The 27786-nt window shown below is 51.1% G+C and overlaps 1 long non-coding RNA gene across 1 annotated transcript; it reads right to left on the bottom strand.

Moving 5' to 3' along the window:
- Positions 1-10398: 10398 nt before the first annotated feature.
- Positions 10399-27614, bottom strand: LOC139178198 (uncharacterized). The gene is made up of 2 exons (XR_011562593.1): positions 18706-27614; positions 10399-12342 (listed from the first exon to the last, which is right to left on the bottom strand). It is a non-coding gene; the product is annotated as an uncharacterized lncRNA (long non-coding RNA).
- Between the last annotated feature and the right edge of the window lie 172 nt (positions 27615-27786).

Raw genomic sequence — 27786 nt, 5'->3', positions numbered from 1 at the left:
GAACAGGTGAGGGTGAGCCCAAAACAGGGAGGCCCCCGCACCTCACCACCTGTCAGCTCCTCATCCACTTCCCCAATGATGAATGGGCCAGACACACCTGCTGCCTGAGCCAGTGGGACAGCAGAGGTGAGACCTCCTCGTGGAGGTCCTGGCAGGGCCTGTGTGAGGCTGCAACAAGACCCTGCACCCACGTGTTACCATCCCCAGCAGAATTTCACACCCAGTTCTCCCTCCACTAGCAACTGGCACAGAGCCGGGAAGCCCACCTCCAGCAAACCAAGCAGTGGCCTGGCCAGGCCCTGGGCTGTGCTGCTCTGCTGGGCCTGCCGTGCAGGGGGTCTGCAGGCATCTTAGTGCAGCCTCCCCCACACCCCCCAGCAAGGCTGCCACTCTGTTCAAGGGCAGAAATGGGGTGACTCCCACTCTCTCTTCCCATTCTCTCTGCCCCTGACAACAGGGGTTAGCACATCACTAGGGTACTGATCTCACCAGGCCCAGAAGCGCCCCGCAGATCCCAGACAAACCTACAAACACAAGCCTCCACCCCAGCCTTTCTGATGTGGGCCCAGGTTCCTCCCCCCAGCCTAAATCAATCCATCGGGGCAGAGTGGGGCCCATCTCTCGTCATCACTGCCTTGTCTACCTACACACTCTCTCATGGGAAGGCTTGCTGGCCGGCCTGCCCTAGAAAGGCTTGCCAAAGCTCCCTAGGTCTGCAGTTCACCACCTGACAGCTGAGCAGTGTGCCACCTGTCTATCCTGTCCTGGGTACAGGATGTGAGTTCCTCTGGCCAGGGTCCCTGGATCCCTGGGTCCTGCACTGACACACATTTGCTGAATGAATGAATGTAGGAGCAGGTGGGCCTCCAGCCCTCTCTCCCCAGGCCTGGCCACAAGCCCCCTCCTGGGTGACCGTGTGTGGTGCTCCATCTGACCCAGGTCCTTCCTCAGAAACTGCAGCAGCAGTAACAGCTTTTTTGGTCTGCTGCCCAAGGAAGGCACTTGCTTTTCAGCCCATGTCTCAGCCAGGTGATGTCTCCAACTGTTCTTTAGTGTCCACAGTAAAGAGGAAATACTTAAAACGGCTAGTGGTGGTTTTGAAAGCTCCAGCCACAATGCCCATTCGGGTGCAGACGTTCTGTGTACATCTCCATTTGGTTTCCTTCTTATTCTTTTTATTGGCTGTACTGGGTCTTGTTGTACAGGTGTTTTCTCTAGCTGTGGCGAGCGGGGGCTACTCTCTACTTGGGGTGGAAGGGCCTGTCATTGTGGTCACTTTTCTTGTTGCGGAATACCGTCTAGAGCACACACTCAGTAGCTGTGGTTTGGGCTTAGTTGCTCCACTGCATGTGGGATTTTCCCAGATCAGGAATCGAACCTGTGTTTCCTGCATTGGCAGACAGATTCTTTACCACTGAGCCAACACGGAGGCCCTTTCTGGGCATTCTTATCTTCTGAAATTAAGCAATCATTCAATTGGAAACCTAGCATCACTTAATGAAATTTCCCTTTAAATCAGTGTGTGTGTGTCGCGCGCGCGTGCGCGTGCTCAGTCATGTCTGACTCTTTAGGAATCCCTGGACTGTGGCCCACCTTACTCCTCTGTCCATGGGATTTCCCAGGCAAGAATACTGGAGTGGGTTGCCATTTCCTCCTCCAGGGGATCTTCCCCACCCAGGGATTGAACCTGTGGCTCCTGCATTGGAGCTTCCTCCGGGAAGCCCTCCATACAGTTTCTTTAATCACGGAGACATCTGGTCTCTGTGGCCCTTTCCTGTCCTCAGTGAGGGTTGCAGGGGCTCTGAGCCTCCGTCTCCTCCTGGGCCACCTGGCACAGGTCTCTCTCTTTTGCGTTCCAGCCGGGATCCCTCTGAGGGACTCTGCACTTTGCAGTGGACACTGGGCTGGACTAGGGGTGGGATAACGCCCGCGGGGCGGGCCTAATAAGATCCTACCCTATGCCGCCTCCCCGAGCGCCATAACAGGGCGGCAGGCTGTCTCTGATTTCTGTGGAGAGGCTGGGGGCGGTGCCTGGGCCTGGCCGGCCTGTGGGCGGGCGGGGAACACGCTGGAGAGCTGGGCTCCGTCTCACTCGGTGTGCCTCTCTACAAACACCGATCCTGATCCTGTCGCTAGAAGCTAAGTTGGACCTTCTTCGCAGCTGCATGAATGTGACGCGGTTATGGATCCCTTCCGAGACCCTGGGAAGCCTGGCGTGCGCCGGGACAGACCGGCGGGCGGGGCGCATCCTTCACGCGGGGCCTCCCAGGCCTGCCCTCGGCCACCGCCGCCCGGGCCCCGTCTGGAACGCGTGCCTGTGCGCCTTTGTGCCTGCGGGTCTGGACGTAGGCGCGCGCTCCGGCTAGGGGAGTTTTTGTCCCCTTAGTTTCTCCAGAAGGAGAGGCATAAACACGCCTATGCAGAAAACAAACCGTAGGCAAGTCACAACCAAAACTCTCTCTGCCGAGATCGGAACACGATATGCTGCCACGGAGGGGAATTAATTATAACACTGTGTGGGTCCTTGGAAAAAGCTGGGAACCGAGGGAGTAATTTTTGGGCACACCTCCTTCTCTTCTCCTCCTCCTGGGCGGGGAGGGCAGTGAGAAAGGTGCCTCCCACCCCCTGCACCTCCACCCCACTACTCTCAGGGAGGACCCATGTTCGATCTGCCTCCGGTTGCTCTAAGTGTGTGTGTGTGTGTGTGTGTGTGTGTGTGCGTGCGCGCGCGCGCGCGGGCGCAATCTCAATAGTAAAGTCCCAGGAAAAGGGATTTGCTTAAAAAAAAAAAAGAAAGAAAAAGAAATAGAAGAAGCAGCTTACAAATGGTCTCCTACCCAATGTTTTTAAAAAATATTTATTTATATTTGGCTGCACCGTGTCAAATATAAATGAGACGATGAGATGGTTGGATAGCATCACCGACTCTATGGACATGAGTGTGAGCAAGATCCGGGAGTCTGTGATGGACAGGGAAGCCTGGCGGTGCTTCCGTCCACGGGGTCGCAAAGACACGACTGAGCGACTGAACTGACTGACTGCACCGAATCTTAGTTGCAGCAGGCGAGATCTAGTTCCCTGTCCAGGGATTCAACCTGGGACCCCTGCACTGGAAGCTCGGAGTTTTAGCCACTGGACCACCAGGGAAGTCCCGTAACCAGTACTTTTTAAGTTTCAAGAGGAAAGCAAGTGAGGGGCATGGCTGGCACACATTCAGGACCCAGAACAGGTTGGCACTTCCCCGGGGCCCTTTCCTCCTTCAGCATTTTCGTGTATCTCGTCTTCACAGGCTCCCAAGGCAGGTCCCCGTGTTACTGATGGCACAAGTGTCAGTCGGTGGCAGTGTGGCTCTAGAGTCCAGATCCTGGGCTATATCGTGACGTGGTCGTGGGTGTCCTTAGAGAAGACCGCGTTGTCGCCCACGTACAAGGCGGCAGGCCCCCGGCGACAGCTGGAAGTACAGCATGGACGTGAAGCTGAGCTCAACATCCTGCGCGCCGCCGTGCAGGACGAGCAAAGATTCATCTTCGCGGGCCTGCTGCTCACCAGCCACCGCCACCAATTCCAGGAAGAGGTGATCGGCTACTACCTGATTCGCGCGCAGGAGTGCTTCAGGAGCAGCGGCGCCGCGAAGCCTCCCCCGCTGCCTCCAAGATCAAGCGGCCGCCGGGTAGGCCAGAGGCTGAGGGCTCGCGGGGCCCTTGGGGCCCGTGGGGCCGGCTGCCCACCGAGCCGGTGCTCAAGCTCAAGGAGCGCGCGAGCCTCGTACCGGCGGCGGGCATTCAGGCGGCAACGTCCAGGCCTCCATTGCAGCCTCCGGGCGCCGGGGAGACAGAGCGTCCCTCAGGTGCAGGAGGTGGGCGCGCTGTGGCCGTGCGCCATGTATCTGCAGCAGAACCGCTTGCCGCCAGGCACCCGGGCGGGGGCGGCGGAGACGGAAGAACCCAAGTCGCAGAGCTACACCAAGGACTTTGGCCCGGCGCAGGCCGGCCTGGAGTTCACCGATGCCAACGCGCGGGCCGCTCACTTGAACGGTTAGGGCAGCTGGGGTGCGGGGCCGGCGCAGCTGCGCTGCCAGGGCGAGAACTACTGGCGCCCGAGATCCAGCGCTGCTGCTCATACTGCTACCGTGGGGAGCGGCGGCGGCGGCGCGAGGAGCCTGCGGCCTGGATCCTGAGCGCGCGCCGCGGCCCCGCCTGCCCGGCTGTCCTTTCCACGCGGTCAGTGTCTCCTTTGCAATCTGGTCCACCCGGAGGCCGGCGATCCTCCGTCCGTGCTGTGTATGCGTTTGGTCACAGGTTTCTAGTGGTGCCGGAACCTGCATTGATGCCAGCCACCCAGGTAGTAATAAGTACACAGATAGGACACAAGTCATGCTGCGGAAAGTGGTGTGCTAGCTGGCGTCTGCCTCGTGCCTGTGGGAACTCAACAGCCATTGAATGGGGAGAGAAATAAAGACATTTATAGCCCTTTGCTTTTTGATGGGTATGTTTAACATGCTTTGGGGGAGGGGCTTCCCCCCCCCCCCAACCTTGGCAACTGGCCTCTTCCATGGAGCGGTCATCTGCGTGCCATCGGGCCCACTCAGGGTTTTGAAGTGAACTTGCCTCCCTGGGATGCGGGTGGCGGCTCTGCCCTGGCCTCCCACCTGTGCCCCCATCCCTCTCCCCCCGCCCCTTGAGGAGAGGGCGCTTGGATGTCCACTAGCGCCCTGGTGGTCCCGGTGGCCCTTTTAGGAGCACTGGGTTCCATCTCATAAGCAAAACCTCCTCCCACACCCTTAACTCAACAGCGACATTCACACATCATCAGAACTGCCAGCGACTGCAGAATGGGCACCTCCCGACAGCCTACCTCTCAGGTTGAAGGCCTCTCGAACTGTAAGATGCACACAAGTCCCCTGGAATCTTTAAAGCAGATTCTGACTTAGGTGTGGGGCAGCCTGAGATCTCTGCATTTCTTTCTTTTAAAAAAAGAAAAGAAATTGGCCACCTGGGCTTGTGGAATCTTAGTTCCCTGACCAGGAATGGAGCCTGAGCTCCCTGAACTGTAAGTCTGGAGTCTTAACCACTGGACCACCAGGGAAGTCCCTGAATGAGGTATTTGTAATGAGCATAAACATGGGACATGATATCTCCATACATTAAGAGAGCTGTCTACAGACGTCTTCCTTTGTCACCACATCTCCTGGTCGCAGATCTTTGAATTCTGTTCTTTTCAAGTTCCTGACCATCCAGTAAACTGTTTGCCCCTGCCCATAAATCAGTGTGGATTGGGATTTCTTTTCTCTCTCTCTCTTTTTAAATCTTACTTTTTTTAACACCAAAAACATTTTGTATTGGGGTATAGCCAATTAACAATGTTGAGTCAGTTTTAGGTGAACAGTGAAGGGACTCAGCCATACATATATGTGTTGGATCGGGATTTCTCTACAGTGGCGTTAATCACATTTGGGGTTAGACCATCATTTTCTTTAGGGGAAAGTCCTGTGTGCATTATAAGAAGTGCAGCAACATCCCTGGATGACCTCTACCACCTAGAGGCCAGTAGCTCCCTCCACCTAAATATGACCAACAAAAATGTTGCCAGACACTGTCAAAGGTCCCCAAAGTGGTAGGGGAAGGGGAAGAATCACTGTGTAGGTGAATTCTTCTGGCCATCTTTCAATCCAAAAAAGCAATAATCAGTCATTCTGCTCAAGTGCCATCCATGGGGATGGTTTCCCTTCCCCGCTGTCTTCCAGGGACACTTGACATTAGAGCTGTCATGCCTTCATAGCCCGCTCTCAGCAGAGCCAGTGCATCACGGAGAACAATCTGAAATCAGGCTGCCTTGACCATCCGGTCCCTGGGAACGTCCCAGGAGGTGTCAATGGAGGGAAAGAAGTTCACAAGCAAGAGGACGTGTTGCAGGGTTTGAGCTACCTGTTCACTCAACTGACATGCGCCTTCTGGGTTTTCTCAGGCTCCCACACAACACCTCCATGAGATGACAGAATGCCGCCACGTAGACCCGACTTCATGGAAGGGTGGGCCAGCTCACACTCAGTCCACCATGCACTGGGCTCAGGACTGCATTTCGCTGACATCCCAGCCACCCTTTCAGCCCCCACCAAGACCCAGTAGTAGCCAGGAGCTGTTTCTTGGAAAGAGGAATTGTCATGTGCAGAGAGGAGGGTTTGGCTTTGTCCAGAACCCTGGCTCTCTGCTTTGTCATCTGCCCCCTGGGCTCTCTGCAGCCTTACTATTGGCTTCAAACACTGACTGCCATTGGGTCAGTTAGGAGATGAAGTCAGGGGCCCCCACCCATACCTGGTGGCCTTACAGGTTCTTTGGTAAAGGCTTTGGGAGGGCACAGCCAAATGGCCCACATGCATGTGTATGTGCTAAATTGCTTCAGTTGTGTCCAATTCTTTACAACCTCATGGACTGTAGCTCGCCAGGCTCCTCTGTCCATGGGATTCTCCAAGCAAGAATACTGGAGTGAGTTGCCTTGCCCTCCTTCAGGGGAACTTCCCGACCCAAGGATCGAACCTGCTGCATTGGCAGGCAGATTCTTTACCACTAGCACCACCTGGGAAGCCCAAATGGCTCATAGGCTGCCTTCAAAATCCCCAAAATGGGGACTTCCCTGGTGGTCCAGGAGTTGAGACTTCACCTTCCAGTACAGGAGGTGCAGGTTAGATCCTTGGCCAGGGAGTTAAGATCCCACATGCCTGGGGCCAAAAAAAAAACCAAAAAACAGAAGCAATATTGTAACAAATTCAACTACAGTTGGGCACGTTTTGACAAATGTCTACTCCCTGGACACTACCTGGATAAGCTCTTATCCAGGCTGTTCTAGATTTGCTTTGTCCTTACAAACACACAAAGGGAATCCAAATATGTCCTGTTTGGGGCCAGTTCTCATTTGTTGCACAGGTTTTGGGGATTCACCCAGATTGATGTGGGCCTTGGTCATTTGTAGCTGTCTTATTGCTGGACAATGTGACTGTACCACAATTTGTGTATCCAGTTTTCTGTTAGTGAACAGGTTGCTTCCAGTTTGGGATATTATGAATAAAGCCACCATGAGCCTTTGTGAATGTTTTGTGGACACTAGGTTTCATTTCTTCTGGAAAATACAAAAGAAGCAAAATTCCTGGCCCACAGAATAAGTATATTTTTCACTTTACTAGAAATTTCCAGGGACTTACCTGGTAATCCAGTGATTAAGACACCACACCTCCAACACAGGATGTGTGGGTTCAATCCCTGGTTGGAAAACTAAGATCCCACATCTTGCAAGGCTAAAAAAAGAAAAAAATTCCAAACAGTGTTTCTAAATATGTTTATTGGATTTCCAGTCCCACCAGCAATGGTTTTGGTTACTTGAGACATGAGCATACCCGGTCCATCTTTCTGGATCCCTGTGCAATAGCCCTCTTGACCTTCCAACCAACCCTGTCCCTGGAGCAGCCTGGGTGGACGTGGACTGCTGGCATATACAGACTTTTACACACCTGAGTGGGCATGTGTGTAGAAGCACAGGGCTGGGCAGGCCCCGTGGTGTGTTTGCACAGAGCTGTGCCATCTGTCTTTCCTGCCTCTGCCCTCTCCCCATGGGTCCCTTTCTCCTGGAAGCTGAGCTCCGTCTGTTCTCTTCCCTGGCCACAGTCACACAAGCGCATCTCCTTGCTTGCATGTTTGGCTCTGGGACATCAGGTCGTCTGTCTGATTTCACCCAATGCCCAGGGGGCACAACCCATGGGTGTGATGGTACCTTTCCCCTCCATGTGGAAGAGGAGCTCTCCCCTGTGTGCCAGGTGAGCCCAGCAGGCAGCTGCCCAGGGAATGGGGCTGAGGACCCTCTCTGCATTTCCCAGAGCCCAGCTGGGCTCCAAGCAGGAATCTCTGGATAAGGAGTGGAGAGTTGCATCAGATGGAGAAGGGGTTAAGGGTATTCCGGCAGGTGGAGTGAGCATTCCTTACAGAAACACTGACCTGACCTGACCAGGAGACTGCTCTGTCTGGGCACGCCCACTCTGGGGACCCGCCTGGGAAGAAGACAGATCAGCTTCCTGCCCCTGGGGTCAGGAAAGAGGCAGTGACCGATTACTGTAGAAGCTCCTGGCAAGAGGATGGACAATGACAATTGCCTTATGGCAGTGGCCACTTCCACCCTGGGTCCCAGGACCAGGGGAGGCTTCAGGGAGCCCCTGCAGGAGGCTTGGGGATGTCCTGGCATGGCCTGGCCACTCTTACACCACTACAGAGGATCATCATGGCAGCTTGTGGACCAAGAAACCGTGGCCCAGTGAGAGTAACAACATCCACCTTGGGCTGCACACAGAGCCATCAACCAGCCCTGAGTTCTACATTTGTCCCAGACATGCCCGCCGGGAGAGGGGAAGCTGGGGGTCTCAGGAAGCCCATGTGTCCAGCAGCTAGCGGTGCTGGCCTGTACTGGAGGTGGGGGGCCAAGAGGAGCATCCTCTCTGGGTTGATGGATCTCCACCTGTTGATGACACACCTGCTTGGGGGCCCCAAAGGCAAGTCCTTGCCCCAGCCCAGGCTGCCCCCAGGAAGACAGCATGGCCCACCCTGCACTGCACTCCGCTGTCTCTGCCCCAAGCCTGTTCGAGCGGAACACACATGACTATGCATAGCGCTGTCTGCACTCTCTACCAAGGGCTGGCACATGATCCCATTCTGGCAGGAGAGGTGTCTTAGAACAAGCCCCAGGGAAGTGGTCAAGGCCCCCTGGCAAAGTAATGGGGATAGTCCTGCCTTCCTAGGGCCCCCTCAGCCCTGGCAGAGCCCTGATATCCAGTAGGTCCAAATGTGTGGTCCGAACGCTTGGACTTGCAGATCTCAGTAAAAGCAGCACAGCTGGTGGAATGACCGCTCAGTGTGGAAACAGGGTCAGGAGTGTGTGGGACTCAGGAATGTACGGGATTTGTGTGTGTCCTTTGCCTCTAGAAGCCTGGCCACCTGAGGAGGGGGGTTGGGAGGAGAGGACGGAGAGCCCAAAGGACAAGCAAGCGACTCAGAGAAGGTGATGGGTCCTATGTGTGCTGTGCTAAATCACTTCAGTTGTATCAGACTCTTCACGACCCCATGGACTGTAGCCCATGAGGCTCCTCTGTCCATGGGATTCTCCAGGCAAGAATAGTGGAGTAGGTTGCCATTTCCTCTCCTCCAGGGGATCTTCCTGACCCAGGGATTGAACCTTCATCTCTTATGTCTCCTGAATTGGCAAGCAGATTCTTTATCACCAGTGCCACCTGGAAAGAGTCCTGGGAAGTGTAAATGACACTGCCCCAACAGGAGGCTAAGGTGTCCTTTGGATTGGTGACTAATTCTAAATCTGTTGATTAATCATTTTAAACATCTACAGTAGTAAACGTATTCATTCTGCCCTTCACAGGTGACCCAGCTGGAGATTACATGTGAGTTTTGTATTTGCTTCTAGAAAAGAGAAAAGGTAACCTGCCAGCCTCCCTGGAGACAGACTAGGTGGCCACGTAGGCACCACAGCGTGCCCAGTTCTGCCCCCTGGTAGTCAGGACCTGAGGCTCCCAGGAGGCTGTGAAGGAGGGTCCCTCAGGCAAAGTCCCCTTTCCTGAGACATCAGGCCGGCCAGAAGATCCACAGCAGGGTTTTCATCCTTTTGTTTCCTATACACAGAGGGGGACAAAAACCTCTGCAAGGTGTCTTTAGCAAACCAACCATGCACATCTTTCAAACCTAATATTCTGGCTGGTTAATTCTGTAGGTCTAGATTCTGCTGCTGTTTGTGCTCTGTGATCTGAAATATGTAACGGATTGTGGTGCACCCAACAGTAATTAAATCAGAAGTTTGGACTCAACACACAATTTTTTTAAAGATTTTTTTTTTGATGTGGATTGTTTTTAAAGTCTTTATCAAATTTGTTACAATTGTTGTTCAGTCTGTAAGTCACGCCAGACTCTGCGACCCCAGGGACTATTGCGTGCCAGGGTTCCCTGTCCTCCACTATCTCCCCGAGTGAGCTATCTCCTGGAATGGTCAAATTCAGGTCCATTGAGTCAGTGATGCTATCTAGCTATCTCATCCTCTGCCATCCCCTTCTCCTCCTGCCTTCAGTCTTTCCCAGCATCAGGGTCTTTTCCAATGAGTTGTCTCTTTTTGCTTCTGTTTTATGTTTTGGTTTTTTAGTTGCAAAACATATGAGATCTTAGCTGCCTGACCAGGGATCAAACCCCTACTCTTTGCAATAGAAGGTGAAGTCTTAACCACTGGACCACCAGGGAAGTCCTCAACGCTTTGTTTATGATAAAAAAAGACCAATCTCTTTGCCACCAACAAGAGGGTTGGGGATATGTCAGATCCATTCATTTCCCTGCTGAGAAACAAAATGAATAATCAAGCAAGCAATCCACTTCAAAAACAAGTTTTTATTTAAAAATGATCAATGACATCAGTTAGATTTTTTGATACCATGTGTTAAAAAGTTCTTCTCTGGGTGCCTGAAAGAGATATGCAATAGATATAATCACAAATCACTGCCTCTAAAGGAAAAATGTTTTAAAAGTAGCTTTAACCTTTGAATATTTTTTGAAGGCTCCTCTCCACCACGTCCACCCTCCAAAAAAACCCCTAGGGCCCTTTCCTACTTGGTCAATGTTTGTGCTTATTTCCTGCTTCAGGTATTGTGATTCTGGCAGCCATATGGCAGGTGCTTTGTGAACATGGATGAAACCCATTGGGTTTCATCTCCTGTGGATGCTCTGGACTCCCAGATGCCCAAGGGTGGATGGTGAAAATCGTGCCTCAGGAGAGGGCAGCGAGTCCCTGGGGAGAATCTGGCTGTGAAGAACGTTTGCTGGGGATCCCTGTCTGCTGAAAGTGGTAGGGTAATAGTTGCGATGCTCCTTTGTCTTTGCTTTCTGTTACAGATGGTGATGAACAGAATATTTGGGTGCCCATCAAAATTCATATATGGAAATTCTATGCCCCAATATGATGGGATTTGGAGGTGGGACCTCTGGGGTGATTAGGTCATGGGGTTGGGGAGCTTGTGATGGGATTAATGTCCTTATAAGACGAGGCCAGAGCTGCTTCTCTCTCTCTCTCCTTCCACCTCCCTCCACCTCCCCACTCCCCCCATGTGAGAACACAGCAAGGAGAAGGCCCTCTGCAAACCCTGTAGATGGTCTGGGCCCTGGAGTCCTGCTTCCCCCCACTGCTCCCCGCTCCACCTGGCCTGGAGCTGAGAAAGTACTCGGTGAACCTCTGCTGGAGGAGAGGCCCAGAGAGGGTGGAGGAGCTGGAGGCAAGGCCAGGGGACAGCGGGGACAGAGGGACGGCTAGGGTGCACACCTTTCAGGAGCACTGGAGGCCAGTCCCCGGAGGCTCAGGGCCAGATGGGGTGGGAAGGGCCAACTGGGCAGAATGAAGAACAGCAGGGCTGGGAGGACTGACGAAGGGGAAGGACCCACCAGGAGCGACCCCTGGCAGGGTAGAGGGCCTGTGGGAAGAGGACCATACGCATCCCCCAGTCAGCTGCTTCTTGGAGGAGAAACGAGCCTCAGACAGAAGGTATGGGTAGGGTGGCCAGATTAGAAAGAAAAAATAAAATGTAGGATACCCAGTTGAATCTGAATTTCTGATCAATGATGAAGACAATATTTAGAACATACTTATACTAACAACAGCTTTCCGTTGACTTTCCACTCAAATTTAACTGGTGTAGTAATCTGTTGGGGCTGCTAGAACAGAATTCCAGAGCCTGAGCAGCTTATAAACAGCAGAGATTTGTTTCTCATGATTCTGGAGACTGGGAAGTCCCACAATCAAGGTGCTAGCAGGTTCATGTGTGGTGAGAGCCCACTTCCTAGTATTTTATTTATTTATTTATTCTTGGCCACACCGCACGACATGTGTCATGTTGGATCAAACCCACAGTCTCTGCACTGGGAGCCAGACTCTTAGCCACTGGACCACCAAGGAAGTTCCTCTGGGCTGTCCTTAAAGGACACCAGTCCCATTCTTGAAGACCCCACCCTCATGACCTCCCAAAGGCCCCCTCTTCATCCCATAACCTAGAAGATTAGGGCTTAAGGTAGGAATTGTGGATGCAGGGTTGTCACATAGAAACTGAGTCCACAGCACGTAGGCATCAGGATTTTCTCTGGCAAGCCCAGCTTAGTGACCTGAGGGACAGGTGTCCCCTTCAACTACCCACACACAGAGGTGGGAGAAGGACCATCTCCACTTATGTTGAAGTTAAACCATCATGAAAACTTCGTTCCTAGAATTCATCTCTCTTCCTGTCTGAATCCTCTGAATCTTGGGACTTCTCTTGAGATGGAAATCAACCTGGGAGAAAGGAAAGAATTGAAGAGAACCTGCCACTGCTGATCACCCGTCACTGGACTGCTCCGCCAGCCACAGGCCTGTGGGCGGGGTGAGCTTGGTGGGGCTGGGGGCATGGGGGACCCAGGACGCGCTGGCTGAGGGCCCTGTGGCTTCCTGCTCTGAGGGACCATCTACCTCCTGGCCTCCGCAGCCCTGGACCATGGAGGCTGCTCCCTCCTGACTGTGGAATTACCTACTAAAGTCTGAGAAATAGTAGAGCAGAGCAGCAGGGGCTCAAAATGGGCTCGGAGGCCATAGGCAACGGGAGGGGCAGCAGCGGGGAAGGGACCAACCCTCCCTGCAACCCTCTCCCTGCCCCCAGGGTGGATGTAGGGGTGAGGCTGGCCTGTCTGATGGTCTTGCCTGCAAGCCTCCGAGAGAAAAGACTCCCAGTGTCAGGCCTGGCAGGGCAGCCACAAGCCTGGCTGTGATGTGGCCTTCACGGAAGGAAGAGGAAGTGAGTATACAGGAGGCCTTGGCTGAGGGGAATGAGTGCCTCTGTGTGTGTGCGTGCGTGCGCATGTGCGTGCGCATGTCCATGCCTGGTAGCATGTCTGCCCAGGGAGGTGTCTCTGGTCTCTCTGGGGATCTCCTGTGTACACATTATGCCCATCTCAGGGGCACGTTTCTCTTTTTTTTCTTCTTTTTTAAATTATGAAAGTATGACAACATTTACAGGAAACTTGGAAAATACAGAACAAAGTCACTACATATTACAATTATTTTTTAAGTAAATAAATAAAGATTTTTAACTGGAGTTTCAATATCAGACTCACAAAAAATTAATAGAAAGACTAGACAGAGAAGTAGAAGTATATAGTTAGATCTGAAAAGCACCATGAACCAATTCAATATAATAAAGATCTATACAATTTTCACACAACAGCAGGATACAAATTCTATTCAAGTTCCCATAGACTATAAATCAGGAGACACTGGAACATATCCAGGGGCGTAAAACAAGGTGCAAAAATGTCCTGGTCTAAAGGTGATGAAATCATACAGAGTCTGTTCTCTTATCACAGTGGAATTATATTAGAAATTAATACCAAAAGATATTTGAAAATAACCCACATATTTTCAAGTGCAATGTGACTGTTACCAAGAGAGACCTCTGACTTAGCCATTGAAAGGGGGGCACAGTCCTTCCTCCACAGCCACCCCCAATTCTGCTGCAGGGAGAATAGAGGGGCGACAGGCCTGCTCTGTTCCAGGCTGAGATCTGGTTGTCTCCTCTCTCTTGCTGGAAGGTGTCCTGTGGGGGTTTCCCTCTGGTCCCAGGTGCCCGGAGCCTCCATCTGCTGCAGCCCACGGTGGGCAGGGGCCGCTGGGGTGGGAAGGTTTGAGGTGAGTCACTCTTAGCTCCCCAGCCGGGCCAGACGTCTCCTTGTGCCAAGTTGACTGCCGTGGGGGGAGGCGGGGCCGGAGTCCCGGTTTGTCTGGAAGCCCGGGTAAATAAACAGGAAATTCCCAAGCAGCTCGTGAAAATGACTCTGCTTCCAGTGGGGGTGCAGATGGAGAGTCTTTTGGAAAAACAGGACTCAACGTTCACACTTTCTTCCCAAGCTCACTTTTTCCCAAAGAGATGTTTTGATAAAGTTGTGAATAGATTTTACACATGCATGACAGAAGGACGTGGAAAGCAATCTGAAAAGGGCTGGAAATCAGATTTAGGTAAAGGGAACAGTGAGGCAGGGAACTGGGGTCTGGTCACCCACACTCCAAAGCAGCATCCGCCCGCCTGCAGAGTGTGTGTGTTGTTTGGGTGTCCTGGCTGGTGTGAGCCTGGATGAAGATGCCCAGTGAGAACTTCTGCATCCATGCGAGCGGACTGTGTGCATATCAAATACAACATCAAAAGAGGAATTCTGGGAACTCCCTGGGGGTTCATTGGTTAAGACTGCCTTCTGGGTGTCCCTGGTGGCTCAGTGGTAAAGAATTAGCCTGCCATTTGGGGAATATGGGTTGAATCCCTGGTACAGGAAGATCCCATATGCAGCAGAGCAACTTAACCTGTGTGCCACAACTACTGAGCCTGTGCTCTAGAGCCTGTGCTCCGCAACAAGAGAAGCCCAGGCACCACAACTAGAGAGTAGCCCCTCCTTGCTGCAACTAGAGAAAAGCCCGAATGGCAATGAAGACTGACCGCAGCCAAAAACAAATAATAAATAAATAAAATTTAAAAAGACTTCACCTTTCAATGCATGCAGTGCAGGTTCGATCCCTGATCAGGGAACTAAAGTCCCACATGCAGAAGCAATATTGCAACAAGTTCAACAAAAACTTCTAAAATGGTCCACATCAAAAAAAATATCATTAAGAAAATGAAGCAGAATCCTGCTTTCCAGCAGCAGCACTGCCCACTGTGGGAGTGGACAGCCCTAGCCTGAAATTGTGCTTCTTGATGAGCAGTAGGTGTTTCTTTGGTCACAAGCCCTCCTTCTTCACTTGCCTTCACTGTTTTGAGTCCCTTTGCAGGATCACATGGAGAAGGCAATGGCAACCCACTCCAGTACTCTTGCCTGGAAAATCCTATGGATGGAGGAGCCTGGTGGGCTGCAGTCCACGGGGTTGCTAGGAGTCGGACACGACTGAGCGGCTTCACTTATACTTTTCACTTTCATGCATTGGAGAAGGAAATGGCAACCCACTCCAGTGTTCTTTCCTGGAGAATCCCAGGGATGGGGGAGCCTGGTGGGCTGTTGTCTCTGGGGTCGCACAGAATCGGACAAGACTGAAGTGATTTAGCAGCAGCAGCAGCAGTAGCAGCAGGATCACATCCTCAGAAAAGAAGCATTGCATCAGGTGTGGGCAAACAGCTGTTGAGTGATGCTGCTGGTGCCACAGGACGTGGAGGTGGGCAGAGCCAAGAGTGGCTGGACACCAGGCACACAGCCGCTGACCTCAAACGCATGCCCCAGTGGGGACCAGAGGAGAAGGGCCAGTGTGCCCTGAGAAGTGACAAGTGTCCCCATACCTCCGGAGGCCAAGGGGTGGGGGCTGGAGAGGCACTCGGCATCTGGATGAGGTCATGTTGATGCCCACTGGGCTCTGCTCAGCTGGAACTAGGCTAAGAGGACTGGAAATGACCTGGGTCTCATCTCCCTGCTGACCTCCCGGCCCAAGGAGGATGCAGCTGCTTAGCTGCTAAGAGCAGCGTTTCCCTGCACTTAGAAGCTGATCAGAGTCAACGTGGGGCCCAGTTCAAGTGTTATTCTTCAGCCTCTATCTTTTCTCCCCTTGAGCTCTGCTTCATATCTCCCAAAGTGGGCCCCAAACCGATCCTGTCTCATGTTCCATACCTCTGCCTGGGCCAAGACACCCAGGACAGGGGTGGCCATGAGTGGGGGTCCTAGGCCATCAGGGTGTGGGACCCACCTGCAGACCTAGAAGGTTGTGGAGGCCTCCAGCCAGGACCAGAGTGCCTTCTGCTGCCTCGGGGCCTATGGGTGGGCTCCTCCCAACTACCGACCAGGGTTCTTGGCCTCCTTAATCAATAGAAATTGATCAGAGGCCAGACAAGAGATTTAGGCAAGGCTTTACTGGGGTGGGGGGGGTGGGGATCTCTGCTACAGCAGCGGGGAAGGTGGAGCAGTGAGAATAAACAATAGGTTCCCTTACTTGCTCCCTGAGGTGTGGGTGGTGGTGAGCTGGTTTCTTATATGGGGTGAGGGTCAGGGTGGGTCCAGGGGTGGGGCCGGAGTGGGGCTTAGGTGATTTGTGTTGAGTGGTGCTGTGTGTGCAGGGGGCATGTGCTTTGCTCCAGGCTCTTCAGAAGTGGCAGTTGGGCTTTTTTGTTTTTTATATCTTATCTGTTGTCCATAATTTGCCCCAACTACTCAGGCACACAGTATATGTATATATGTATGTGTGTGTATATATATATATTGGAGAAGGCAATGGCACCCCACTCCAGTAATCTTGCTTGGAAAATCCCATGGATGGAGGAGCCTAATAGGCTGCAGTCCACGGGGTCGCTAAGAGTCGGACACAACTGAGTGACTTCACTTTGTCTTTTCACTTTCATGTATTGGAGAAGGAAATGGCAACCCACTCCAGGATTCTTGCCTAGAGAATCCCAGGGATGGGGGACCCTGGTAGGCTGCTGTCTATGAGGTTGCACAGAGTCGGACACGACTGAAGCGACTTAGCAGCAGCAATGGGTAAAGAATCTACCTGCAATCCAACAGACACAGCAGACACGATTCGATCCCTGGGTTGTGAAGATCCCCTGGAGAAGGGCATGGCAACTCATTCCAGTATTCTTGCCTGGAGAATCCCATGGATAGAGGAGCCCAGCAGGCTACAGTCCAAAGGGTCACAAAGAGTTGGACATGACTGAGTGACTAAGCACACACATACACACATATGTATATATGGATATATATGTGAATATATTGTTTAGATGTGATTAACATATGAATTAGTACACTTTGAGTAAAGTAGATTATCCTCTGGAAAACAGGTGGGCCTCACCCAATCAGTTGAAGGCCCTTTGGTTGTGAAAGGTTGTTGTTGAACCACTCAAAGATGCCGGGATTCTTGGCCTCCAGAGGAGAAGAATTCAATCTGGGGCCAGAGACGAGGCTTGATCACTCAGAGTTTTTGTGTAATAAAGTTTTGTTAAAGTATAAAGGAGATAGAGAAAGCTTCTGACATAGACATCAGAAGAGGTAGGTTAGCAATGGAGTTATATACTATCCAATGAATCCAAAGAATGTCTGGAGGTTGTAAAGACCTCACCAGACCTACTCCCATAATTTACATTTTAACATAACAGAATTAGCCAGAAGGTTTAATCCAGAGACTGTCCTCAAGCAGGATACATTGTTATATAATCCTTGTAAAGACCAGACCTACTCCCATAATTTACATTTTAAGATAACAGAATTAGCCAGAAGGTTTAATCCAGAGACTGTCCTCAGGCAGGATACATTATTGTTATATAATCCTAAAGAATGTAGAGGAAAAAAAGTTTGTCCTTTCTTCCTCCTTGAGAATTCCAGACCCCTCTTTCCTTGGGGACCCCTAGACTTCTTATCAACCTGCCTAGGAAATGACTCTCTCAGTTGTTGAGGTGTCACATGGTATACAAAAATTAACTCCAAATGAAACATAAATCCAAATGAAATACCTAAGACTATAAAACTTTTAGAAGGAAACAGAAATAAATCTTCATTACCTTGGGTTAGACTAGATACAGCACCGAAAGCAAAGGCAACAAAAGTAAGACAACCCACAGAATGGGAGGGAAAAAACTGCAAATCGTGTATCTGATAAGGAACTTGCATTCAGAATATACAAAGAACCGTGACATCTCAACAACTAAAACTCAAATAACCCAATTAAAAATGGGCAAAGGATCTGAATAGATATTTCAACAAAGAGGTCATAAGATGTTCAACATCATTAACTGACAGGGAAGTAAAAATCAAATCCACAATTGATACTAGTTCACACTCACTAGACTAGATCCAACTAGAATAAAAATCAAATTACAAGTGTTGGCAAGGAGGTATGCCTGACTGCATGGAGTGCAGGTGCCAGGGCATGGGGTGCGGGACTATGAGGCCCACCAACACAACCACTTCCCTTTCAGTGCTTGCCAACCATTGACACATCAACTATGATCACTAATGTATGGACACAGTTCAGTAGGAGACAGCTGGCAGAAAATGGGGTGGATCACACATCAAGTGTATCACATACAGGGCGAGTTGATGTTTCCTAAATTTTGCATCAGTTACAGATTCACATGTTTGTGTGTGTGCAACTATACAGAAAATGTGCATGTATCACAGAGAGGCTGAGTGCGGGGCACATACAGCCAGTGTTTCTTGTGAAAATTATCTCCGTTATAGATAAACATTTGTCTACACATGTACACATGTTTATACACATATGCATATATACATGTGTACAATTGTGTGTGTGTGTGTGTGTATGGGGTTGCCACATGAATTGTGTCATCTCCTGTGAGTCACAGCCAAGGATGTTGGAGAAACCCCTTTGTATTCTGTTTACCTAAAGAGAAAGGAACACTGGCAAGCCAAAGTTCCCTTGATCTCAGGAAACCATTAGCAGACACATTTAGCAGAGCGGAGACAAGGGGTGGGGGAAGACTGGGTGCCCGCTGGCACAGACACTGGAGGGAATGTTGACATGGCCCATGGATGTCCAGGAACAACTTGGACTTAAGATGCAGCAAACAGTGGCTCCAAGATGCAACCACAGTTTCCCTGGTCCTCACATTCTTTATCTGTCTTACCTGCATCTTGAGGCTGATTTGAGACTAAGCATGATGTCACCTGTGAAGGTCCTTACCTGTGGCCCTAAGGAGACCCTTCTTCCTTTTCATTCTCACAAGTAGAGGTTTTTCACTTGCAGAGAAAACCCAAGTCATCTCCGACATCCGCTTCAGTGACAAAGGCCTCTTAGGACGAACCCCACCCCTCTCTCGTGCAACTTGAAAAGGAACAAGACAGTAGACATAAACTTAAAAACAAGCAACAACAACACACCCTGAACCCGCCTGGTCCCCCAGCCAGTGTGCGTAAGACACACACAGGAAGGAAGTGGCCAAGTGATTCAAAGAGGCTGAGCTTCTATGTCTCAGGAAAGGAATATTTTCCGACCAACCCGCCCCGTCTGTGGTTGGGAACAAGGTCTCAGATGTAGCCTTGGCCAGCGTCCCTTCCCCCACCCCCTGCAGCACTGTAGACAAAACAGTGAGGCCAGGTCCCGCAGGAAGGCACCCTGCGGCCCAGCAAACCTGCTCCCGCTGGTCCTTGGGTCACTGTGGTCCTGGCCGTCCAGCAAGCAGGCGTGGGCAGCCACCCGATCTGCAGGAGCTGAGGGAAGACCTCCAAGAGGCCTATTTTTTTGTGCACTCCCAGCTACTGACTCACCCACAAACCTGTTTTAGATTTCTCTTCATAACCAGCTTCAGGCCCCAGCAGGTCTAGCCCTATGGAAGGAGTCACTGCCTAGCAGAATACCTTCCACACCCCTGCGACCTGGGGTGGCGGGGGGTACCCAGACCTGAGCCCATCCTGCCCCTGCCACACACCCCAGGGCCAGGCTCAGTGGATAGCCAGCACCCGGATTCGTCTATGCCCTTTGTTCTCTGCCCTTCCTCTCTGTTCTCTGTCTGCAAGCCCATCCCCGGAGCCTAGGTCAAAGCCACCTCCTCTGTGTACTCTCCCTGCCTGTCTCTTGCTGGGACTGATCTGGCATTTTACCGTGTTGGCCAGCGCCTGTCTGGCTGTGTGAGTCTGAGCAAGCAGACAAACCCTCTGAGCCTCCTTCTCCATCTGCAGAATGGGGATGATCAAGATGCCACCTGGGACAAGATCATGGCTGCAAGGCACTGAGCCGATGCGTGTTACCCCAGGCTCCAGTACCAGCTGTCAGGAGGATACTGGCCTTCCATCCTCCGACAGGCATAATCTCCTGCAGTAGGACTCATTGGGCCTCATTCCATCTTCCCTTAGTGCCTATAGCATCTTCCCTGCAGGTGCTCAAAAGAGAAAGGTGAGGAGCTGTGTCTCCTAGCTGTCTGGGGCCTGGGAACCCTGCAGGGTGGAGAGCAGCTGAGAGACAGATTGTGGTGAACATCACCCCCCATGGAATGGGCAGGAGCAGCTGGGGTGGCTGCATCCCTGAGGGACTGGCTTGGGGCCAAAGATGATGATCAGCATCAGCCCTCCTCCAGCCAGGCCAGCCTGTGTCCAGACTGAGGGCTTGGGAAGACCTCTCAGGCTGAGCATCCAGTGTGGGCGTGTCTTAGTTGATGATCCCTGGGGCCCTCAAGGACTCTAGAATCCAAGCATACCCACTAGCAGGGAGAAACCAAGCACACTCACCCGCAGAGACAAGTGTTGACCAGGGCACTGGGCTGTCATAGCCCCAGTGAACACGGGGCAGCCACCATTGGCAGAGGAGCCTGGATGCTTGTCTTTGTCCTCTGGAGAGCAGCGAAGGAAGGAGGATGGAAGGCCGGCATTCCCGGGCCCTGCAGTATGCTCAGGCCAAGGGAGACCCCAAAAGGGAGGCAGTCTCGGCCTGGCGTGGGGTGACTGGGCCTGCCATGTGGTCTAAGGAAACCAACAGCCAGACACATCCGTCCAGGGAGAATAGGGGCTGGGCCCTGTCCCATGTTGTGGAAGCACTAGGACAAGAAGCCAGGCCACCATCAGCAAAGGCTGAACTTTCCTGTGGGCCAGTCTTCTGCCTCAGCACAGACAGCCCTGCACGTCCTGATGAAGTTCAGAGAAAGGTGGGGGCCAGTGGTCTGTGTGGTTCATTTGAATATCCTACTGGTACTAGGGGGCTTCCCTAGTGGCAAAGAACCTACCTGCAGGAGACATAAGAGACCCAAGTTTGATCCCTGGGTAGGGAAGATTCCCCCAGAGAAGGGAATGGTTGCCCACTCCAGTATCCTTGCCTGGAGAATCCCAGGGACAGAGGAGCCTGGCAGGCTACAGTCCATGGGATCACAAAGAGTTGGACATAACTGAAGTGACTTAGCACACATGCACGCACTGGTGTCCAGGGTTTTGTCGCTGAAGTCACTCAGATTTTCCAGGCAGAGGCTCAAGTTAAAAACAAACAAGTTCTTCTTGAGAATTTCAGGACAGAGAATTGTTGAGGGTTTCTGGCTTTACCCAAACAAACGGACTGTTCTCAGGCTTGTGAACTAGAGAGGCCAGCAGGACCAAGGCCGAGAGGCTGGCCTTGGATGGATTGACCCAGCACTGGGGCCTGAGAAGAGGGTGACTTTGAAAGAAGGGTTATGGAGGCGAATCTCAGTGGGGTGGACCCAGGGAATCATATTTCCCTGGTGATCAAAAGCGAGGACCTGGTCACCCCACCTAGGCATGGACCACAGCCTGAATGCCAGAGCTGTGCTGGGGCTCACCCGGCCCTCTGGTCAAGGGGCTTCTGGGCCTCTGTGCTGCTGACATCACGCAGGGTCCCCTGATCCTCTGGCTCTCCTCTCTCCCCTGTACTCTTTTGTCTCCTCAGGCCTCCTCCCTCCCCAGCTCCTGCCTGTGAAAAAAGGCAGTAGAGAGAAATTCTGAGACCCCTGCCTGCCCTGTGCTCAGAACCTTCTGTCCTGTTCCACCCGTGGTACAGCCCACCTACCAGGGGTGCACCTAGGATGGAGTTGCACAGGTCAGATTTACCCTCCCTCCTGAAACTACCAACACAACCAGACAAGCTCGTGAACAACAGGACATTGGTCAAGGAAGGACGGTGGTCCCTGGGAGATGGGAAATGGATGGGTGAGCCCCGTGGTGGCCCCACTCACTGCCCGAGAGGTTTATGGGCTGCAGAGCACACAAGGGGCCTACTGGATGAACAGAGAGGGCTCCCCAAATTCAGAAGATGGAGCTGGACATCCAAGGAGATAAAGGCAGCTAGAGTTCTTAGGACAGAGGACCCCAAGGGGACTGCTGCCAAGACAGAGCCGTGAGGGTGTGCAGAGTGCTCCCTGGGGGCACTCGCACATGCCTGTGAAGAGCACTGTAAGGAGAAAAGACCAGTGCTGGGTGTTCACATGGGGCTCCACCTTCACCAGCCAGACTGGAACCTCACATTCACTGAGTAACAGATTCACTGAGAAACAGGGGTGGGTGGGTGCTCAGGGTTAAACCAGACTCTCCGGTCTAGGCTGAGCTCAGCTCCAAACTCACCTGACAAATCACAAAAGCAAGACCAAAAACGATCAAAAAACTCTGAGTAACTTATTTGCATCTTAGAATAAAAACCTCAAAAATATTTCTCAACATACAAAAATATCGAGCCTCCAGTCTGGTAAAATGCACACTACCTAACATCCAATTAAGATGAACTTGCAAACATTTTTTTTTCAATTTTAAAAACCAAGGGAAAAAAAATTAAAAACAAACAAACAAAAAATAGGATGACTTTGCCTGAGAAGAGGCAGGAAGACGTATGTCTAAGGAAGACAGCTGGGCATGGTTGGCTGGCCAGCACAGAACGTCTAGTTTGGGTCAGAGGCTGAGTCTGCCTGGGTGGCAGCGATGTAGGAGCAATATTCAAGAGGGTCCCCTCTCCTGGGGGAGGATGAGGGGGTCAGGGTGGGGAAGAGATCTTCAAATATGACCATGAACCAGGGGAAAAAGTCTCAAATCCACATCTGCCTCCAATAACATGACATGGAAGGGTTTCACACTTGCTCTCATCTCTCTCCTCCTATTTTCCCTCTTTATTGTGAATATAATATAACATCCAGAAAAACGCTTAAAACGTAAGTGTTCAGGGACTTCCCTGGTGATCCAGTGATTAAAGGCTTCCACTGCAGGGGGCACAGACTCTATCTCTGATTGGCTAACTAAGATCCCACATGCTACAAGGCCAAAAAATAACCCCAAAACAAAACAAACAAAAAACTATAAGCATTCAACACCAGCCAGACACATCCCAGCAGTTCCTCCCTCCCTGGATTTCTGACCCCCTTCCCTGGATTTCTGCCCCTGGCATTCCCAGGAAGCACTTCCTGAAATGGTATTATGGTTGACCAGGCATTCTTATGTCCAGTGATGACAGTTACACAGCTTAGTCTCCAGCACACTTTGAATAAACGTGGTAAAGCAGTCTTGGTCCTGATCTGAGGAGAAGGGTCCAGTCTTTCACCAAATACGATGCTACCTGTGGGTGATTCACAGATGCCTTTGTTGGGTGGAGGATATTTCCTTCTGTTTCTTAGCTTTGTGAGTAATTTTTATTACGAAGGGGTGTTGGATTTTGGCAAATGATTTTTTAATAATTTTCTTTATTTATTTTTTGTCTGTGCTAGGTCTTCGTTGCTGCGAGGGCTTTTCTCTAGTTGCGGCAAGCCAGGACTACTCTTTGTTGCCGTGCTGGGGCTTCTCATTATGGTGGCTTCTCTTGTTTCAGAGCACGGGCTCTAGAGCACAGGCTCAGTAGTTGTGCGTACCTTAGTTGCCCTGAGGAATGTGGGATCTTCCCAGACCAGTGATTGAACCTGTGTACCCTGCATTAACAGTAGATTCTTAACCACTGAGCCCTAAGGGAAGCCCCATATATTTCTTTTTAAGTCAGTTTTGGTAACTGGTATCTTTCTAGGAGTTGGTTGATTTCATCTAAGTTTTCTAACTTGCTGACGTAGAGCTGTTCATAGTATTCCTTTATGATCCTTTTTATTTCCATAAAGTTGGTAGTAATGTCCTCTCTTTCCTTTTTGATTCTAGTAATTTGAATCTTCTTTTTTTTTAGTCAATCTAGTTAAAGGTTTGTCAATTTTGTTGAACTTTTCAAAGAACCAGCTTTTGGTTTCACTGAATTTTCTATTGTTTTTAGATTCTCTGTTTCACTAATTTCTGTTGTAATCTTTATTATTTTTTTCCTTCTGCCTTGTTAAGATTTATTTCGCTCCTTTCTTCCCCCAGTGTTTTTAGCTGGAAGATTAGATGTTAGATTATTGATTTGGAGGTTTTTCCTCTTTCTTTTTTTTTTTTTTTTTTTTTTTGGCCTCATGGCTTGTGGGATCTATTCTCCAGCCAGGGATAGAACCTGTGCCTCCTGCATTGGAAGCACAGAATCTTAACTGCTGTACCACCAGGGAAATCCCTTTCTTAATGTAGACATTTAAAGCTATAAATTTCTCCCTAAGCACTGCTTAAGCTGAATCTTATTAGTTTCTGAACTGATATTAGACATATTTTGGACATCCTGGACTGACACCACACAACTCTTAACTGTCTTTCATATTTTTCATCTTTTTGCCCTACTCTGGGAAGTTTCCTTGACTCTGTTTTCCAGTCCTTTTCCTGATTTTTTGTATAACAATCACATTTTTAATCTCTCTGAACTTTTTCTTGTTCCCTGACTTTTCCTTTTTCTGGCTACTTGTTCTTGTTTTGTGAATGCAGTACCTCCTCAAACATCTGAGATATTAACTATGATTTCTAAGTTCTGCTCATCGCCTTTATTATCTGTCTTCCCAGGACGGCTCTTACTTGGTTAATCCGGGTCCTTCTCTCTTGTGGTGACTATCTCTTTCAGTTGCCAGTTTGCACATCCGAGACTGAGGTGATTGGACAGCCAGCAAGGCTCCCCCTGTGGTCTAGGGCTGTTTCCTCAGCAGGCCTCTCCCCTTCCCGAGAAGACTGGCTCCAGCTCCGTCCAAAGAGTGACTCATCGGTAATACATTATCCGTAGCCTTCAGTGGAGGGGGCTGGGCCTCTTCACCCCAGAGACCTGGCCAGTGATACCCTCAGGGTCACTTCCAAGCCCAAACCGGACAATGCCAGCCTTCTGGTGGAGCTTCCAAGTAAGCGGAGTGCTCACCCTGAGGCTCTGTGGACAGTCCCTCCACCATCACTCCCCTTCCCTGCAGGAAAGCCCCCAGCCAGTCCTGTTCCTCAATTGCAGACTGAGCTCACAGCCTCCCCAGGTGCTGGGGAGCCTAGCACCTCTACCTGGGCTGCCTCCTGCACACGGGCTGAGCTGCAGTCTCCTCTACCTTGGCTTACAAATCTATACAGTCATGCCTGTTTTTATTTTCTGAAAGTATGTCAGGCAGGAGCCCACCGTTACTCACCTGTGCCCCTTGCCCATCCCTCAGGTCTGCTTGGGATGGTGCTCAGTTGCCATTTCCAGGGGGGTTGGAGAGGGGAGGAGAGTAAAAGGGTGCTCCGTCTGCCCCTGGACACCTGAGCTGGTTTCCTTCTTTTGCGTGCCTGTAAGTTCCAGAGTTGGACCATAAAGAAGGCTGAGCGCCAAAGAATTGATGCTTTTGAACTGTGGCACTGGAGAATACTCTTTAGAGTCCCTTGGACTGCAAGGAGATCAAACTAGTCAATCCTAAAGGAAATCGTCTTGAATATTCATTAGAAGGACTGATGCTGAAACTGAAGCTCCAATACTTTGGCTACCTGATGCGAAGAGCCAACTCATTGGAAAAGACCCTGATGCTGACAAAGATTGAGGGCAGGAGGAGAAGCAGATGACAGAGGACAAGATAATTGTATGGCATCATCGACTCCACAGACAAGAGTTTGAGCAAACTCTGGGAGATAGTGAAGGACAGGGAAGCCTGGGTTGCTGCAGTCCATGGCGTCACAAAGAGTTGGACACGACTGAGTGACTGAACAAGTCACAGACACACACCATTGTCACCACAGTCATGGTAACATGGCCACATGTAGGAGGCCTTGTCCCTGACAAGACCAGGGTCATCCCTAAGTAAATTGCCTGAGCTTAGCTATGGTGCTCCTGTGCAGTGAGATCACTTGTAATCACTGGTTGACTTTTTTCATGAGAAATGTAATTCACTCTAAAACCTCTGAGAGTGGTATAGCAGCTACGACTATCTTCAGCTGTGAGTGAAAGATATCCTAAAACAACAGTGACTTAAACAAGACACCAGTTTCTCCATGTGTGAGGAGGAAGGTCTGTTAAGGAGGCTGCAGCATATTGAGGCTCTGGCTCCACCCCTCCCAGGATCACCTATGTGCAGCTTCCATTCCTAGGATTATCTCATCGCCCAAGATGACTGCTTCAGCTCCAGCCATCATGTTGACATTCTAGCAGCAGAAGGATAAAAAGGGAGGAAGGACTTGCCCTATCCTTTTAAAACTACTTCCTGGAAAAGAAAATTGAATTAAATTAAAAAGAAAAAAACACCTAATTCCTGGAATGGAAGTTATTCTTGGTGATGCCACTCATATTCCATTGGTCAGAATTGGTTCAGATAGCCATGTGCCACTCTCAAAATCAAGGGTTCCATTATTAAGGAAAGAATAGATATAGTGGGGCCCACTGAGGGAGCCCAGGCAGGCAACACATCACCACCCCGAGTTTACTCTCCCAGTGGCCTTCATGCCCCGGGCACTTGGGAAGACAGCCAGTCTACTGTCTGTAGCTCAGGTGGCCCAGTCTCTCTCTACCTCCTTTGCTATGGTCTGAGCATCGTGTCCCCCCCAAATTCACATGTTGGAATCTGTACACTCAGTGTGATGGTTTATTGGTGGGTGTTTAGGTCATGAAGACCTCATCAATGGGTTTAGAGATTATTCATTAGAGATTATAAGAGATGTGGAGCTCCTTAGACTGTCCCTTTCGCCTTTGTGAGGACACAGTGAGAAGTCTGCCACCCAGAAGAGGTCCCTCACCCAACCCTATAGGTACTTCAATCTCAGACTTCTAGCCTCCAGACAGTGAAGAGTGTATTTCTATTGTTCATAAACCACCCAGTCTGTACTGCTTTGTTACAGTAGCTGGAAAGCATGATGACACCCTTTCTGGGCCTGTCATTCTCTGTCTGGAGACAAGAATTCTGGGGCCAGGGTCTTCCCTGGTGGCTCAGTGGTAAAGAATCCAGCTGCCAATGCAGGAGACATGGGTGTGTTCAATCCTGGATCCAGGAAGATCACACACAATGCAGAGCAAGTAAGCCCAGGTACCACAACTACTGAGCCTGTGCTCTAGAGCCCAGGAACCACAACTACTAAGGCCCGTGTGACCTAGAACCCATGCTCTGCAACAAGAGAAGCCACCGCAATGAGAAGCCCCCCACCACAACCACAGAGTAGCCCTAGGTCTCAGCAATTAGAGAAAAGCCTGCACAGCAATGAAGACCCAACCCAACCAAAATAAATAAATTAATTAAAAAAATAATAATTATTATGGGGCCAGAGTTAATGAGCCATCACTTGCCAGGCACCAGGTTTCATTGCAGTCTTTGAAGCTTTGAAGACATTACCAAGCCCGGAGCGGAGGCTCTCCCCCAGGGTGGTTCCCAGCAGAAGAAGCCCTCAGAGAATCAAGGACTTCTGTGTCCCCAGACGTCACGGGGGCCAGGGGAGGCCGTCTGCTGGAGTTGACGACAGTGCTGTGCAGAGAAAGTAAACGGAAAACCACCCACAGCCACCCTTACTCCCTTCCTTGGGGCCTGGGCCCTGTGCCTCGGTTCTGGTGGAAGGAGCTGGGCTTGCAAGGGTCCCCAAGAAAGAAAGGATGGATCACGGGGATGCTGGCCCGACCCCTCAGTGCAAGCTTTTTCCATAGTAGCTTCCCCACATTTCCCGTCCCCTGTTTGGATGAGGCCCTGTCAATGCTGTGGGCTGGGCCAGAGCGTTTCTTCCTTCCCTGGGAGGCCTGCCCTGCAGAGAATTCCAGATAACAAGCTGTCTGGTGTCTGCTTCCCTAGCTCCACCCTGGGCTTCCTGCTGTGGGGGGTACAGCTCCCATCCCAGGCTGGTTGTCTGGAACATGTGCTTGCTGGCTGGGGGAGGGAAGCACTGGGTCCTGCTGGCTTTGCGCTCAGCCCCCTCCACCCCTCACTACCCCCCACCCCCACATTGAGCCTTTCCGCCTTCCCTGACTGAAGCTGCCTTTCCAGGGCCTTTGTTA

This window comes from Bos indicus, chromosome 21 (assembly GCF_029378745.1).
Source record: "Bos indicus isolate NIAB-ARS_2022 breed Sahiwal x Tharparkar chromosome 21, NIAB-ARS_B.indTharparkar_mat_pri_1.0, whole genome shotgun sequence".
Lineage (NCBI taxonomy): Eukaryota > Metazoa > Chordata > Mammalia > Artiodactyla > Bovidae > Bos > Bos indicus.
The sequence above is the reverse complement of the archived record's forward strand: the minus strand, read 5'-3'. Positions and strand labels throughout refer to the sequence as shown.